We start from the raw sequence: 19,149 nt of genomic DNA on the forward strand, positions 1-19,149 counted from the left end.
GCCAGTTGAGGTGGCTCGGGCATCTAATAAGGATGCCTCCTGGACGCCTCCCTCGGGAGGTGTTCCGGGCATGTCCCACCGGCAGGAGGCCCCGGGGGCGGCCCAGGACACGTTGGAGAGACTAAGGCTGAGTCCCATTCTTCGCACTTTCACTCGCTATGTGCCCTAGTCACTCGGTTTGCGCGTTCACGTGAAAATGGGGTGTGTCCCGATACTCTCAAGACCGAGGCAGAAGTGCCCTCAAACCATGTCGTAGCCACTTCAAGACCGAGGGGGCTCTCGACCTCCCTTGGCAGCGAAGTGACTACCCAGAAGGCTTTGCGAATTCTCAATATCAACAAACATGCCCGGAAAGGAACCGCACAAATGTAAGTAGTTTTCCACAACTACGCATGTATTTGCAACAAAATGTATTGAGATATCTTAGTTGGACGTAAATGCAATAGAAAATCGTATTTTCGCGTTAAAACATGAACATTGCAAAATCGCTACTTTACGAAGTGCACAAATCTACCAAGGGAGCTGCCAAAAAATAATATTCACGCTACAAACTCAAAAATAGGATAACTGCAGAAAATCACGGTTCAGCCCATCCCTGTTTGTATCTTAAACGAGTCGTGTTTTTACATGTACATGGCCAGTCGCTAAAGGAGCATAGTCAGAATAACGTTCTGGACATACGCGCTTGTTTACTGCACACAATTTCGGGTGTCGTGTTTTATTTACAATATGATTATTTCATGTGAGATCAGAATGCATTAGTTTTCATCATGCATTATGAGTAATGTCTCCGAATTTCACGTGGAAATACAGTTGAAACAAATTACTATCACACAGTCCACTGCCTTCTCTGTAAACACATATTAAGTAAACTAATTACCTTTTCAAAATGTTGTCCAAATGTGGAGACAATTCTAAAGCATATGTGATGCTGGCCAATAGAAGGCTCTTACAGCCATAAGAATAACATGTCAATTTTGTGTATCTATTCACTATCAAATAATTATCCAGAACACATCCTATAATTTCTCACATCAACTTGTTGAGCATCCTATACACAGTTGTTTTTGTGCAATACACAAGCATTAAGTAATTCTTGTTTTTTCCACCCAACCTAAAGGCCAATGTAGAACGTCCCGTGGAAGAGCTGGCCACCATCACAGCTACCACGCCATCCACACCGACGGGCACGTCGTTGGCATCTTCTAATCCGGCGCCAAACCCCAAATCACCCAGAAAAAAAAGGAAGCACGATACACTCCTTGACTTTTTGAAAGCGGAGTCTGCCGGAGTGAGGAAAAGGCTCGAGGAAACTGTGGCCAAAACTGAGCGGTTCCCGTCCTTTTTGGGAAGCTCGTGGACAAATTTCCAGAACAGTGACATCCCTGCAATGTTTCCCTTTGTTTTATAAAAGGAAAATATTTTATTTTATTAAGAACTCAATGAAGTTCCAGTTTGTGTTTTCCAGCTTTATGGAAGTATTGGTATATTTTTGTTACAATTTGTGACATATTATTTATTTACTATTATGTATTTCGGCCCAATGTGATTTTGTTTTTCTGAAAGTAAACTATTATTTAAACTGGAGTGATTTGTAGTTGTTTTCTGTCCAACAGTCACATAGTTCACACACAGTATCTCACATCATTATGAAATAAACCACCAAGGTGTTACTCAAAATAAAGATGTTTATTGAATAGTAATGCAGAAAAGCACGGAATGCAAATGTGGGTCTGACTTCCAAAGCCTAAAACATGGCTTTTGGGCAATTTATTCCATATTAACTGTGGACAATTCTGTGTATCGTGGACCTGGGAACCCTGAAGACCCGTGACACCACACGGTAGGACAGACCGTGGGCCAGCCAGTATAGGCCCTCCAGCCATGGCCCTGTTCCCTCTTTAGCAGCTCCTGCAGGGCCCACATGACCTTCTTGCTCAACCTTAAGTCCTGAATGAGTTTTGACTTCACATCGAACCATAAGCACAGGATGGGAACATTCCTGTCCAACCTGTCCACGCTTATGGGACAGCCACTCTGGAACACAATAGATAACAGACAATTTAGACATAAATGTGGGCATAGATGATGTAAGCATCATGAAAACATGTTGAAATGAGCTTTTTTATATCCAATGACAACTCTTTTGAATTAAATTCCTTATGAACCAAGGTTTTTGGGTCGTACAGGGAAGTTTGGTGACGATATTATGTCAGCTTAAGGGTCAGGTGGACTGTTCTTGTGTTTGTTTACTTTTCATCATGTCACACACTAAAGACCCCTACTATATGTCATAAAATGGCATTAAGATACTAATAAGTAGATTGACATTTATGTCTCCACAAACATAAGGTATTATGTGAACGTGCATTGTATGTTAACTTTTACTGTATTTGACCGAACGGGTCATTTTTTTAATGAGTGTACGTACCTTGTAAAGATGAATCAGCACTACATAGCGCCGAAGCTGTCTTCAGTATAGCACATTTCTCCTCCGTTTATTGGAGACACGGAAAAGATGATGAGCTTTCAGGCAATCGGTAATAACACAGCAGTAGCGGGCATTTTTAACATTGCACGAACTCTCCAACTGACACACTACGAGTTGAGACTCGAGTTGTTTACATGTGACGTAGACCAATACGTCACTGAGGTCTACAGCCAATTAATATTACCGCCATCTCCTGGACAGGGGTGGAACCTTGCAAGTCTTGTCCAAACCTTTTCCGCTTTGCACTTCACTCGCGGAGGGCACTCCTCTTCGAGGGACCTCACTGGAGGGTCCTCAGGGCCGAGTGAGAGAAATGGGATTGGGCCTATGTCTCTCGGCTGGCTTGGGAACGCCTCGGGGTCCCGTCGGATGAGCTGGAGGAAGTGGCTGGGGATAGGGACGTCTGGGCTTCCCTTTTAACGCTGCTGCCCCCGCGACCCGACCTCAGATAAGCGGAAGACAATGGATGGATGGATGGATGGAACACAATACATAACAATGAGTTTTCTAATTTCTGTAACGTATCCGGTGCAATGAATAAAAATATCGTAATAGTGAGATAAGACACAAAGCCTTTTCATGCATTCTTAATATCCATAGTGGTCTAGTGTATAAGATCCAGCACTCTCCCCGCTGTGATTTGGGTTTGATTCCTGTTGCATGTAGTGTTATGCCATTGTGAACAACCTTCCATTTCCCCAGCAGCTCACTGGTTAGGATTCGATGCTCTTGCCATTACTATCCGGTTCGATCACCATTTCTACCAATGTTATGCAATTGTGGTCAGCTATATAACTTTATTGACTGATAATTGGACAACTATGGTTAACACATTTTCAATGTTTACGCTTAATGTGCAATAAAGTGCACCGTATTATAAGGCACACCTATAAATATCTGACCAATTCGGGTTTTGGGGTGCCTCAAAAAATACCAAACAGTGGTACCTCATTTTATAATAGACCCATCTTATGAATATTTCGGTATTTTCCATGTTATACAGTCAGTTTTCCAGTTACCGGAGTCAGTGACGCTACCACTAAAGTTTTGCGGAGGTACGTTCCAACAGCATCCTTTGTGGTTAATCAGCTAGGTAAGACCCTTGCAACCCCCTGCATTAAATTGCCAAACGGTTAAGTCCATAAATTCATTGGTTGTAGCCACTAGGTCTGACAGGGACGGTTATTAATGTTTACCAAGGACGGTAATACAGTAAATGGAGATTTGAAAGAAGCTTCTTATGATTTGGATACGACAAAATCCTGTCATCGACGGCATAATTGAAGGAAGCATTCGCCTGCTGGGAAAATACCTCCAGATATAGCCGAAAAAAGGCTGGCCAATGGAGATATTTGATGAAAAAAAAGTCTGAAACATTTTAGAACTCTTCTGAGATTTAGACAGAAAAAAACAATTGCTGGATTGACAGTGGAAAAGCATGCCAAGATATTTAACTTTTTTCATGGTATGATTTTAATTTCGTTGTTGTTTTTTTGTTGTTTTTGTTCTTGGCTATTAAAGTTGTACTCCACAGTAACTTCATCCTTTATGGTTTTTTAGCCTTTTTTCTTTGATGTATACTCTGTGGTATATTTATGAACAGTGACTGAACTTTGGTGTACCTACAGGGCAGTTGTCATTGATTTAATGGGGGTTATGTTGCATTTGATGACCTTGGAACAGATTAATCTCATTTCAATTTATTTCAATGAGAAAATGAGTTTCAATTTATAACTGTTTAATTATACAACATCACTGCTGGAACCAATTAATTTTATGAGTGGAGTTACTTTTTCACCATGCGGAAGCCCTCAAAATGTGGATGAATTTGTGGTGGTGTTGCTATAGAAACTGTCATACAGTAGCAGGTACTAGGGAGAAGTAAACAGGCGAGTGACAGCGATGTTTGTTTTTGCGTCCGTCAGAGAACAAAAGAGCGGAAAGTGCCCGCCGCCGTCGGAGTTCAGAGCGTCGCCGCGCGAGCTCGTCCGCCTGTGTGATGTTTGTCACGGCGAGGGCGCGTCGGGGTTAATCCCGTCTTTTGTTCAGCGAGGCGGCCGACGCGGGGACTTGAAAGGTCGGCCACTCGGATGCCCGGGAAACAAAAGCGGCGCGGCGACGGCTGAACTGAGACGACCCGACGGAGTAAAGCGTTTTTCGGGGATAAAAGACTGTTTACTTCTTGCCACAGCAATCTCGGCCACGGAGAAGCGGCGGACAAACGTTTTGACGAAAGCCGTAAAGGAACAACTATAACTGTAGTTTTCAAGCGGAACTTTAATTCAAGAAAGGGGGGGTCGGCTCTCTTTCTCTTGAATTATTACATACGAAACCCATGGTTGAAAACATTTTCAAAATATTTCAAGCTTCTGTCCTTGCACATCTGTTCTCCTCTGCACTATCGTACTACAGTGTTATTGTTACTGTTTACGTGACTTGTTTACCTGACTGCCCATTTTGCACATCTGGTTAGCTGCTCCTCTTGCACTCTTTGCACTACTGTAAAATACTATACATAGCCATAATTATTCAGTATATTAGTAGTACTTCAATACTCCAACTCAATACAAAATTGTATTTATATCTGTACATTCAAGGGTCAGATGTATCGACATTTCGTTCTGTATACATGTGTACTAGAATGACAATAAACTATATCTGAATCTGAATTTGAATCAGAAAAGATTATAATTATTTCGTTAAAAAGTGAATACTGAAAATGAAGCTGAAAAAAAACATCCGGTGGCTAAATTTGGACAAACCTGCAAGGCACTATTAACACGGTTGCCCACTTTTCAACTACTGTACTCAGGGATGTGATTTTTCCGCTAATTCGCGGAATTCCGCTTTTTTTATCTCCAAAAATAAAATTTTAAAATTTCCGGTGTTTTAATTGGTAAAAAAAAACGATTTCGTCTCGACAGCATGCCATTTGAGTGTTTCCGTAACTGAAATGAAACGTACTTGCGATTGGTTGAAGTCTCGTGTTGACCAATAAACGCGCTTGTTATAGGAGTGTGCCATTGTTCATTTCTCACACGTTTTTGCCGGGTGTTTAAAGAAAGATGTCCGTGATCGAACGCAAAGATGCTCCGCGAGCTAAAGAAATTGATAAGATTGTAAAAAACAAGTTTCGATGGGACTGGTTGGAGAAGGAATTATCTACGAATGTTGGAAAGAAGACTGTGACGAATTTGTTCAATGACTTTATTCGGAAGATCGATCGTGCCGGGAAAGCACTTTGCATTTGGTGTCATGATACCATCGACTATGGTGGGAGAGGTTTCAAAGCTCTTGAAAGTCACGCAAAGAGCAAAAAACACGTGAAAGAACTCCAGTCAAGAACGACAAATTATTCCATCGCTGGAAGTTTCGGTGCCCAAACGAAAACTCCAAAACTTTACGGCCTCCATCCCTTATTGACATCACAATCGGAAGCGGTAATAAAGAGACGTGATCCACCCCAACAACCTGTACCAGTTGCTGATAGAGTCGTGAATTTTGAGGTAGGTGGTAAACTTTTCAAATTTATTTGACAGTTTTCCCATTTTTTTCGAAAATATTATAACGTAATAAAAATGGCCATAAATATTTAACAATTACAATAATAGATTTTCATGTGTACATTACACCAACACTTTACTGTAGGGCCTATACTTATTGTACTTTTTACTGCCCTGGTCCTACCTGGTTTCCCCCCCCCCCAGCTAGCAATCACCCCCCCCCCCCCCCCCCGCTAATTTTCAGATAATTTCACTTTGGTCAAATCACATCCCTGTGTACTTTCCGCACTAAAAGGCGTACCGGGTTATACCATAACCCCCCCAAAAATGTTATTTTGCCAGATATCTTTCATGATTAAGGAGCACTAGACATTAAGGGGCTTGAAATTGAGACTACACTAAGAGCTGCCGTGTTTATTCTTTAAACACTAGCGGAATACTTAAAGCCAATGATTACCCGTTGATCATTAATTGTCACTGACAGAAATTGCTAACATTGTATTCTATAAGGATTGAACACGTTACGGGTCACATTGGGGGGTGGGGGGTGATTTTTTTTAAGGGTTATTGTTCTGTCTTCTTTATTCATTATCCGTTATCGGTCAGTTCATAATACGCTGCAAAGCCTAGGTGCCGGGACCCTTACTCTCAGCCAAAAGGCCAAGGGCAAACAACTAATTCACTGGATTACCAGTGATACAGTTGACAAGAAGAGAATACCGGAAAAACACATGTAGTAAAGCAAACGTGTAATTTCCTTAAGGTTTCCGATCATAGCCACTGTTTTTTGTGGTATATAAGGCACACCGGGTTATTTGACAGTCTTAAATTTCTGGCCATTCTGCAGTGCTTAGTTGCGCATTACAGTACTTTGAATACAACTACCTTTATCAGCATGGCCCGTTTGAACAGTACAGTAAGTGTATCCTTTGTTCCCATTAGCGAAACAATTGCCTTGAGGTCACTGCACATTAGCGAGACAACTGACTTGAGGTCACTGCAATTCACGTGATGGTCTGTTTCCCAATTTCCTTTCTCAACATGTCACAAAACAAACATCAAATCATATTTGAAAAATTGGTATAAGTCACATTGGATAATTTATCGACAGTATGTGTGCATTCATATGAGTGTATTTGTGTGTTTGTTGCCGGAGACCTTTGGGCTGTGGGGGGCACACAACATGAGCTACAATATTGATCAGCCTCACATTTAACCCCTTCAGAGCATGTCATTTATCACACGGCCGCGTAACTGATGCCAGAAAAGGTATAAAGAAATACATTAAAAGAGAAAGAAATGCCACAGATGTGAAGGTGGAAAATAAAACTCTCATCAGAGGGTTTAGCGTCATAGATGATGAGATCGGCAGCGTGGAACTTGACTTGTTAAAGCGCCGATGTGGTGGAGGTGGAGGTGACAGCGCTCGGCTGGAGGCGGCAACCAAGCAAATCGTCTTTTGGAGTAGGCCTGTCAAATCGTAAATTAAACATTAAAGCTGCTCAGTTTTGTTTTCAACAGTGTGGTCCAAGTGTATGCCTTGGCCTCTAGCTTTGTTTCTAGGCTGTGCTCGTCAGAAGTGAGAAGCTCGGGTAATCACAAGGGTTTAGTAAATGATCGGAACAAACGAACGAAATCATCTGCAAATAGATCAAAATGGTGAATGCGTTGTTTATTTTTGTACTCAAATACATCAAGAATTGATGGATTTTAAAAAAATTGCATGTTTTTTTAACAAAGAAGTTTGGCCTTACAAATTGGAACTTTCAAAGTTTCAAGGCAAATGAGTAAAGTGCAATGATGAAAATGAGTTTTACATTTGTCTGAATTGCATAAAACTGACAAAAGCTTCAGCAGTAATTTTTAATCGGTGTGAGCTTGTCTACTGTGCCGCGTTAAATTGCCCAGTTGTATCTTTACAAAAATTCTGCCTTTATTAACTATAATAGGCTTCTTCCAGTGATCAGCAAAGAATCTGTATAATCATCCATACCAGTAGGAAAAGAAGATTATTTATGTATTTATTTGTAACTACTATTTAACTGCTCATGAGGTATAGTACAGTGAAACATATTAGATCATTAATAACTTGTTCAGTTTGATGAAAGTGTTTTAAATGTAGCTGCGAAAATAGTCAAATGAATCAAATAACGTACATCATGTTGTTGATTTTAATAACACAAAAATGAAAGAGGGAAAAATATATTCTTGGGAAAAATTCCACTGTCAAATGATTGTTGCTCATGTTAAGTAGTTTTGATTTTCAAACAAACAATGGATGAAAATAGACCGCATAGTGACAGTAAGAGTGTCAAATCCTTTCCACCAGGCTACTGACATAGATAATATAGGAATAGGCAATATTTACTATCTCATTATCACACTATTTTTAGGTGTGGTACCAGAAACAAATGTTAGAGAAATGAGAAAACAGAGTAATTAAAAATTAGTATAAAATGTCACATTTTCTTCCTCTATTTTAGTATTCTAAGTGTCAAATGTTATATATGTGCAGGAAAATGTTTATTTATATTTTTCTCGATGACCACAATACGTCCTACAATGCTTTCTCTTTATTCAGTTCAGAATTACAGGTGCTTTGTAAAAACGAGTCAGCATTACAATACTGTATCGCCGCAGTCCCCAATATTTTTTTGGACAACTGATTAATAACATCAACCACACCGTACTGTGACTTACAAAAAGTATGATGAAGGCCTGAAATTGAAAGCCTTTTTGTATGTGTCATCAATATCCATAATAGTCTAGTTGATAGTATTTTTCACTCTCCTCAACAATATCCATTCCTGTTGCATCCATTTTTTGCAGTAATCTGCAATTTATTTGGATCATTCAATCTATGTAAAAATGTGTTACCGTATTTTCCGCACGATAAGGCGCGCCTAAAAGCCTTTAATGTTTTCAAAAGCTGACCATGCGCCTTATAATACAGTGCGCCTGATATATGGATCAATATTGAGTCGCAAGGTCTCGTTACTAAGGCAAGCAGCCGACGACTAGATTGTTTTCCCATAGGTGAAGTAGTCCACAGTGCATGCTGGGATATATATACCGGCGTTTCATTTCCTAACCAATGTGTCAATCATCATTTGAATTGGTCACTATTGGCTAAAGTTATTCAGAGGTAAAGGAGGTTGGGCCTTTTAGCATTTATAGGCTTGCATAGGCTAAAGCGGGGCAAAACAAAGCCTACAATTATTTTGTTTGTCGGCATTATTGCGTGTTTTTGAGTGGGTAAATATGTTACACGGTTGGATTTACGACACTCACGGATGTAAGAGGACCATGGTTGCATATTATTATTGATTGTGATGGCTACAAGACGACTTTGGGGAGCTACAGCGGCTTTACATTTTCCCAGTATCTTGTTTCAGACTGATATTGATGTTTCTGCAATGAGTCTATTTTTAAATTCAATTCAATTTAATTCAAAGTGTTTGTTGTTATATGCACAGTAAAGTACCATTTCCCAGCAGAATGAAATTCTTAATTTGCTGTCAACACAGTTGCCAGCTAAAAATAAAATATAAATTAAGAAATGGTTGGCATTTCTTGAATCCCAAGAGTTTAACCTTCCTAATGATATGTGGAATGACGCATTTGACTGATTGGTGACATCGTACAGACACTGTGTCCTTATGTGTCTGAGACAAGGATTTGCTTCTTTGCGAGCCGTCGGAATGTTAAGGGGTCAATAAGTTCGACTGAACTATATGTCAGTTTTGTTGACGTTCCCATTGTAGTGCCTTATAGTCCGGTGCGCCTTATGTATGGGAAATATATAATTAAAACTAATTTTGGGGGATGCGTCTTATAACCCGGGGAAAGGGCCTGAGGATTTTATGTTAGTAAATCGTGTGAAATCATCCTAACAAAAATAAAGTCAATTGAGTGTCATGAAGGAGATAAACACATCTTTTATTTTTTTATTTTGCGTCGAGTACTTGTGAGAAATGACGCTGGCTGCGTTTTTCTTCTGCTTTGCGGCGATGGGACATGAGAGAAACTTCTTTGAGGGATGATAGGATCTTTTTGAAGTGCTAAGCGTGTGTAAGTTCACTATTAGCATTTGGGAATCTTTTCTCGTTCACATTTTAATTGAATCTCTTCAGGGGCGGACACCACGCTTCAACCTCTGCTCTTCACACGCACACATAGATAAATCCATTCAGAGCAGATTATAGCCTGTAATCTGATTACTTATAAGGGCAGTGAGGTTCACATCTATCAGGAGCAGTCAGGCAGACCTGGAATGTTGTTTTTTTCTTTTTTTCTTTCATTTTCCTTGTTCTCACTTTGAGTTCACAGTTCAAGAAATTAACTCGTTCAGTGGCATAACACATAAACATTTTCAAAAGCATTTCCCTGAGTGCCAACATGTAAATATACTTGTTTTCTTTCTTTCATTTTGAAAAGCGATTATAAAAGGTTTGGTGTTGCTCATTAGTAAGTGCCAAGCCTCTGAGAAATATGTCAGTATGATAAATAACCAATACATGGCAGGAATGGCTTTTATCAGATATATGTCAACAAGGAAGCCCCCAATTCCCTTTTCCAGCAAATTGTTTGTGTAAGCGGCCCCATGAAACAATTAGTTGTACTGAAGCAGTGTGATGGGATGCATAAGGCATATAAAAATGGACAGAAGATCTTCAAGAGAGCTTTTTCCTTTCAAGAAAATACATCATTGTCATCGTCAGAGAGGGATGTTGTTTTGTGCAAGCCCGAGGGAACGTGATCGCAATGACGACCGGAACCATGTGATCACTTCACCTGAAAAATTAGTTGCTAAAAAGTTCTTGCAGAGTGTTCATGAAAAGTTCATGAATAAATTCAGTGTTCTTGAAACAATGTTATTTTACGAGCAAAGAACCCTTGTGCTTATAGAAAGCATTGTTTAGGTATTGGAAGTTTCACATATGCAAAAAATAAGGTTCTCAAGTGAAAGTTCTGCTTGAAATGCATTCTTTCCCCAAAAACTGTTTTTCTCAGAGGTTTTCTTGGAAACGAGTATTTTAGTACGTTCAACTGTTGTTTTCTAAACAAAAACTTGAAACATTTTTTTCCCTAAGGGAAGATTGAAGTTAAACATATCATTTGATAATTTGTATGCCTACATTGTTTCATAACTTAGTTATCTTTATTATGTTTTATCTTTATTTTATATCTTTATTTAGAAATGTCTGGCATTAAAAAAGTTAAGAATGGTGTAATGACGAAGTTGATTTAAGTAATTCCAGTGCGCAACGTCAGAACCTATAGACAGAATGATGTCTTCTGTGATTATCTTTTGTTTACCAGCTTGAATATTAAAACAACTCCCCTCGTGTTCACACACGCAATCATCAATCGAGGAAAGTCTAGAATTTTTTGGACAAAGTAGTTCAAAAAGCATGCTTATAAATATTTCTGAAAGAAACAAAACCCAATGGCGAATGACGTGTGCAATATGGGCCAACGTGAACATACTTAAAAATAAAGTTGGCCAACGGATGAAAACCAAAAGTACAACTGACGTCTCAAGTGCTTCCCAGCTTTGAGGAGGTCACGGCAAGTGTTGCGAGTTTCCTGCCGCATCCCAAACGCAAACTGCTTTGGAAATGAAAGTTATTCGCAATCTCCAGTCTCTCTAGGAAGCCTTTATCAAATATTGTTGTGATTAAAAAATAATTTACCAAAATTTACAAGCAAGGATGCATATCTCCGGAGAACCACAGATTATTGTGTCTTTGTGAAAAGCCCAACACCAAGTCTTCTAAAGGAGTACGGGATTTTCTGGTTTCTTAGGTGCACCAGATAATAAGGCCCACGCTCCAAAAATAGTTCTTTATGAAATATGATTTATATATGAGGTACACTGGATTATAAAGCACGGAAAAAAAGAACTACTGCGGGAAATCAGGTCGCATTAAAAACAAGGGCAGAAATACAAAAAAATAGCCTTTTGTAGAATACAAGTATGATGAATTCTGGTTTCAAAACACCAGTAAATTGATAGTCGTAAAAGTTAGCTTTTCATTTATATCATCCATTTCCAAAATTGTATTTACAATATTTTCCGGCTTATAAGGCGCACCTAATTATTAGACAAACCTTTGAAATTCTAAAAAATTCTGGGTTTTTAGGTGAGCCTTACGAGGTCCATAAAATATGGTGTATTGTCGCTGGCACGTTATCATTGTTTTTCAGAAGGATAAATTACGACCATTCGACATACATTTTTTTCGGGATGTCGAAAAATATCCGGACATTGCTGTAAAATAGACCGTGTATTGTGTGCAGATTTTTCCGATTACAGATAAGAACTGTAGTGCTTCTTTCCGCCGCTACCGGCTTGTGGCACTGTGAGAGGTCACCCAGCTTTGATCCCGAAAAATAAATCTCCTTCCTTTTCCTAGTTCTTGTGTAAACATTCTATTCTGTATCTCCAGCGCAAAAAGAACTTTGACATTTTTATTGCTTAATATCCCGTGCATCCGTTCAATTTGGTTGGTGTAAAGTGTAAAGAGGCGTGCCGTTTCATTTGAAATTGAAGTGGAATATGGAAGCTTGATGCTGTTTAGAAAATGTTTGTATCGCTTTATTCCGGCCAATTTTTTTACCACAGAGGAGAAAGTGTTGAAGCTCATCTTCCCAAAGTAAGTTAAACTTAACTTTATTTATCTTTATAGAGAATATTATTTTATAAAATGTTTATTGTTTAGTACAAAACACTAAAGGTTACCTATACAAGCGTTGAACATTAAACATACTAAATATGGCACAGAAGCAACTTAAAAACAAATTCATCTTACAGACGATTGTCTAGTTTGTAAGTAGGGCAGTGTCCTTAGTGATCCCCCCCAAAAATTGGGAGATGTTTTTTTTTTCTTTCATGAATGCATTGATAATTTACATTTTTCGTAAATAACCACACTTTAAAACAATTTCTTAATAAATCATTAAGGGACATTTGGATAATGAACTAACAAAAAAACACATTTGTAAGACCGTTTTTTGTCTGCAGGATAGCGACAATGATCTTCTTTCACAGGAAATTGTTAGAATATTGAAATATATCACCGCACATAGTAATAATTGTGTGAGCTTTCATTTTATGTCATTTTCATTATTTTAAAGCATCACAAGTTCATCATATAGTGGTAGATGTTTATTGTACTTATGTATTTCTTGCTTTATTTACTTGTCACCATGATGTACACATTTATATATTCGTTAAACAATATCCACATTGTTTTAAGAGGTTTTCCAATGTACTGTTGGGAGGGAATCCTTGAGTCTTGTCAAACCACCTGAAGGATTCAGTCTGGACAAAGGACAGGTGTTATGTTAGTGACTTGTGAAGTTTCACTAATATCTTTTTTTGTGTCAGCTATTTTGAAAGCACGCTTGGGATTTTATCACAGGCTCTTTCTGTATTCACATGCCCATAACATCCTACTTTATGTATTTCATTGCAATAAAAACGGCCTACCCCAGGGCTTTTTTTTACCTGTCTCGTGACCTGGATGTTTATTTGAGCATGCAGGGGAAAGAAAACTAATTATCCTGTTTAAAAACGTTTGACTAATATGCAGTACAGCATGGGTTGGGTTTGATGACAAGCATTTTAAATTTTTTGACACCTTAAATAGCTAAGGCCGAAAATCAACAATTTACAAACACAAGACTGAACAGACCACCAATGGATTTGAAAAGGAAAAGGGGTTTATGCAACACAACCCCCCAGCCATACAAGGCAATCACAGTCCAATAGTTCACAAACGACTTCTCAGCTTTGAATATCACATTTTTGTTGTTTTTGTCCTTGCAAATCATCAGTTTTCAGCACCATCACATTCCCTAGCCACAACACTTTTACAACTTCGTTATTTGTATCTCGGCATCCTTGCCATTGACTTGCCTTGAGCTTAGTCGAGATCGATGAACACAGTAGGTGAGGTTTGCCTCAATCCCAGCACAAAATGCCTTTCCTTCCCAGATTTTTGTGCTTATGCAATCTAAATCCCGACATTCCTCAAAACTCATCTTTCCAGAGCGTTGACATGCGTCATGAGTGAGGCACGTTTCACTCAGGTCGCGGCTTGCTGAGTGCCGGTGAGCCGAAGCATATGCTTGTAAACAAAGTTGCCACAAGTAACTCAAACAGAATCTTCAGCGGGCTCCCGGAGGAGAAGGACGCTCCTCTGCATTCCCAGAGGAGGCTCCTGGGCTTCCGGGATCCGACACCGGCTGAGCTGAGGAGTAAATAAAAATGGTGCATTGCCGCAGATACACGACGAGAGTTGATCTCCTGGCGACGTGCGGACTTTTTTCCATCTGCTCGCCGCTAATTAACAGACAGAAGCTTCCCCATAGAGCTTCTTACTCTTCATCCACGTCCTCTTCCTCATCCACGCCAAGGAAGCTCAGGCCTCGGCAGATCCACAGACCGGGCCGGCGAGGACGGCTAATTGCTGACGGATCTGCTTTGACTACGGAGGAGCGCAACGGACGCTTGGAGAGAAAATATGTGATTCAATTTGTCAAGTGGGACCCAATTTGCCGTTTGTATTACTCAAAAACTTTTTCTCACCCAGCTTAAACCACTTTAGTAGCTCACAATTGCCAGTAGACGGGGCTGTTGCAAAACTGGTCGGGTCACTGATTAAGATCTCAACTGCTTACATCATCTGAACTCTAAAATTCTTGACACTCAAAAACATTTCTGGCAATGTGAATACAGGCCAAAATGTCGGGGAAAAACATGTCCCTTCCGCTACTCACAAAGTAGCATGTATAACAACAGGCACACACACACACACATTTTGAAAGTAAACGTTGGCCCTTTCAGGCTCCTTTTGAGAGGCGAGGCTACAAGAGAATCTTGTGTGGCTCCACTTGCTGCTTTTCTAACCTTTCTTTGCAAAAGAAGAGCTGCCGATTCTGATTCACACTCGAAATAAGTTGTGATTTATGGGCAGTCTTCATCTGCCAGAAAAGAAGAGCGTACAAGGAGTGACCTACAAAAGAACTGGCCTTCAACAGCGGATGTTTTCCAAGTGCCATGTCCGTCCACTCAAAAAAAGACTATGCCAGCCATCTTCGGCGACTCGTCACTAATGGCCACCTTTTGACTGAGGTGAGATCACATTAAAGCACTCTTCCTTGACAGTTTTTTTTTTTTTTTTGATACAAAAGAGTGATATTGGGAAAAATATGCATTATTTGTCCTTCCAGTCTCCTGGAGAATAGATTTAATATCCATCCTGCAAATAAAAGCAGCAAGCCAGAAAAAAAAATGCACAGGTGTACTCAACTAATAGCACTTTACAAATGAACAATATTAATTACAATTATAATCAAGGCGGGTAGTTTTATAAACATAGATATTTATTAACATTTTCTCTCTAGCAAAAAATAAATAAACGAAGAGCACTAACAAAAATACCAGAAATACCATGGACATGATTTAGTCCAAATACAGACGTCTAACTGAAACTGAACCAAATTGAGTAGAAAAAAATATAAATGTTTTTTCTTCTTCTGTTGTTACTATTGGAAACATGCAAAATAGATTACATAGGATTCCACGGTTGTGTCACGACAGGTACGAGCAGTGGATCTAAATACATAACGCTACATATAATGCTTCATTGAGGGATTGGGGAAGTCAGGGCGAGAGGAAAAAACAACAGTGATCCGGTGCTCACTGGGCGGGAGGAGGAGGAAGCTCCGGCAAACGTAGAATGGTCAGAGATTGGAAGCAAGTCCGGCAGCCGGGACGGGAGAACAGAGTGCGGTCGAAGATCGGAAAATGTCGGGTAGCCGGGGAGGGAGACGGAGCGTGGTCGGAGATCGGAATAATTCAGATTGCCGGGGACGATCGAGAAGCCAGGGACAGGGGATCGATACAGGAAACAGGGAGGTAATCGAGCAGGATACAGGAACAGGTCGGGACAGAGGGGAGCAAGAGTGAAAAAGCGCTTGCCTTGCAGGTGCTAAGCTTTGCTGACAGGCTGACAAAGAGTGAACGAGAATCACATGCTTAAGTAAGCGCTTAGAGCACGACCTTAAGAACCGTTTGGAACTTTCTTATCTTGAGGATTTTTGTACAGTATTCCTGTGGGAATTTTCCCTGGGTTGTCTGGTTTCCTCCCACATTTCAAAGATATGGTTGGCAGGCTAATTGCTGACTCCAACATGTCCCTTTGTGATTTGTGTGTGAGTGGTTGTTTGCCCTGTGTTTGGCTGGCAATCAGTTCTGGGTGTCCCGTGCCGATTGCTAAGCTGCAATGAGCACCCCTGTGACCCAAGTCAAGCTTAGTGATTCCGAAAATGAAGGAATGATGACAATGTAGCAATAGCCATAAAAGTAATCAAAGTTGTGCAACTGTCAATGCAAACATTTTGACTGGCAAATAAAACCATGCTAATTTTAAAAAGTTGACAAAAATCACATTTTGAATATCTTTACTTCTTTGCAAATATTTGGAGGTCAATGGCTTGAAAAATTAAAACGTCACAGGCCATTGACTTGAACATACCAAAAACTCATAAAAGATACAAATGATCAAAGTGTATTCCTTCATTCTCAAACGCATTAGTATAATCATAAAATAGTATACATTTTAAATTGTCTGCTCACGGGTTAATACCTTGTGGCATTAGGAGGAACGTACTAAGATTTTAGCCTACAAGATTGTTCCAATGCGCCTACAATTATCTTCTCTATGTGAACATCTTTAAAGGACATTGTGACTATTACTGTTGCTGTCACCGTATTGTGCAGTGCAACGGAAAACAACCGCTGCAAGCACAATAATAGAATAGTCTTTGTTGTCATTGATAACAATATAATGAACATTGTTTGCAATAAGATTAGACAAGGCACTCCAGGATAAACACGATAACCACATAATAAAATACTGTCAAAATAAGAATGATGTGAACAACTGTCAGGAAAAATAGACTGTACTTTGAGACTGGCTTAAGTTGTCCAATTCTCTTATGTAATAATAGTGCAATAATATTTTGCCACCGTTTTTCAATACGAATGGCATGGAATATAATTTTCCACAGTTTTGCACGCTGTTTAAGGGTGATGAGATGGCCCTGAGAAAAAAACATACTCTGAGCTTGTTAGTTATTAGTTTTTTAAGTGAGATTTCGTATCTAACAAAGTGCAACAGGTCATAAAGGGGGTGTCCTGGGTTAGAGGAGTCCTTTATGATATTGTTGGCTCTGGTCGGCTATGTCCTCCAGACTGGGTAAAAAGTAGACAAAAACATGTCTGGGCTATGTTGATTACTCTGTATGGTTTGTATATAATGTAGAGTACAAACTGTGAAGACTCAATGTGACAGAATAATTTTCTTTTTTCTTGCCCAATCATTCACAAGGTTTTTGCTTTTTAGGCGTACTCGTAGCAGCATTATCATGGACGATCATGTCCGCTTCAGTCTAGCTCTAGGTTCGCATCATGTTATTTAAAATACATACCAATTTCATTACCTACAAAGATTTAAAAAAGATAGTTTATGTATTTCTGCTCCAACTAATATTGGATTTTTTAAACTCTTTAGACCTGGCGTACACATGCATGTACATCAATGCAAAGAAAATCTAGGGTCTCAAGAGTTAGGGTTCGTGTTTTTTTTGTTTGTTTGTTTTTTGGTTTTATTTTTTCTTTATCACATGAGGTGAAAAATAATACACAAAGTCCCTTTAAAAGTAAATTAATTCATCAGAAGTATCTTTATTGTCACACTTCTATTCCAAAGCGTATGTTTGATGCCCACCTCATATTCTGTTTTGTCCTGTCTTTTTCCGACGCCTGCCTGGCTGATACGAAGGAGAAGGATGATTTGGGATGGGTCTGCGGACCACCGTCTGACTTGCAGCATGTCAACCCCTGCATTTACCAGCTGGCAGAGATGGGAGGCAGCGTCGTGGCCGTCATAGACTTTCTGGACTGGTTTGCAGGCTGGGGGCGTCGTTGATGTCATGCACTTTCCGGACATTTTCAACATCTTACCTAATGTTTACTATTTTGTGTACAGTAATGCTAATTGTAATTCACCCTGGTCAATCCTGGAAGAGGGATTACCACATGTGAGGTCCTTTCTCAAGGTTTCTCTTTTCTCCTCACACTGAGTACATGCTGGTTTAAGATCAGGTAATTGTGTAATTTTGTAATTGTAATCCTGTGCAGTCCTTTGAGACATTTTTGTGATTAAGGGCTATATAAATAAATGTGACTTGACTTGACTTGAATGGGATTAACAATGTAGCTAACATTGTTTAACTGGAGGTTAGACTTGGCACTCCAGGATAAACACATGGACAAATATTAGAAGTGAAAAATAAGATCAAAAGAATGTTGGGATAAATAGGCCAATATATTTACAAGACTGCTTGGAGACTGGCCTAATTTGCAATTGCATCATAACTCAAGTGCATGAAAAACAATAGTGCAATTAAAAGTAGTGCAATAATATTTAGCAGGAACAACGTTTGCAGATAAGTCCAAATAAAATACATAATCATGAATGAATTAAAATATTGAAAATGATCTTTCGATAGGTACAAACTTATCGCCGAGTGAATGTACAGTAGCAGGAACCGCCATTGCCGCTCATGCTGTGGTTGCATCATTTCACGCTATGTGCGTCAGCACACCCAAGTGCAAGAAGACCGGTCGCACTGCATTCAAGCAATAAATTCCTGACTTGATGTCACACACCTGCTTTCCTCCCTGCCGCTCACGTTTTTTTTTGCACTCAAACGCAGCTTATCTGTGAAACACAGCCGAGTGAACACATGACACACACATGAAATGATGGAGTGTACAAAAACACACACGGGCGTGCAAACACATCAAACACAAAAGACGTCATGAAGCCACAAACACAAAGAGAATAATCAAAGTGCAAAGGTGACAACTTGTTACGATTCCAATGACGAGGATTTTATATTTGATGTCATCCGCCTGGCGCGTCACTTTTGTCTTCATAAACGATCACGACTGTCATGGTAATAAATCATCCCCCCTGAGGATGAACAAATGCCGCTGAAACCACAGGCGGCTTTTAAGAAACAATTCATCGTTCAGAGTAGATAAATTCATGCTTTCACAAGCTTTGAACTGAAGTT

General features: G+C 39.6%; 1 long non-coding RNA gene across 1 annotated transcript; it reads left to right on the forward strand.

The window, feature by feature from the left end:
• Positions 1-14,893: 14,893 nt before the first annotated feature.
• Positions 14,894-18,264, forward strand: LOC148359429 (uncharacterized). Its single transcript, XR_015851394.1, has 2 exons — positions 14,894-15,136; positions 17,850-18,264. It is a non-coding gene; the product is annotated as an uncharacterized LOC148359429 (long non-coding RNA).
• Positions 18,265-19,149: the final 885 nt, after the last annotated feature.

Source organism: Urocampus carinirostris, chromosome 9 (genome assembly GCF_059441175.1).
Source record: "Urocampus carinirostris isolate Australia breed hairy pipefish chromosome 9, RoL_Ucar_1.0, whole genome shotgun sequence".
In the NCBI taxonomy this organism is placed as follows: Eukaryota; Metazoa; Chordata; class Actinopteri; order Syngnathiformes; family Syngnathidae; genus Urocampus; species Urocampus carinirostris.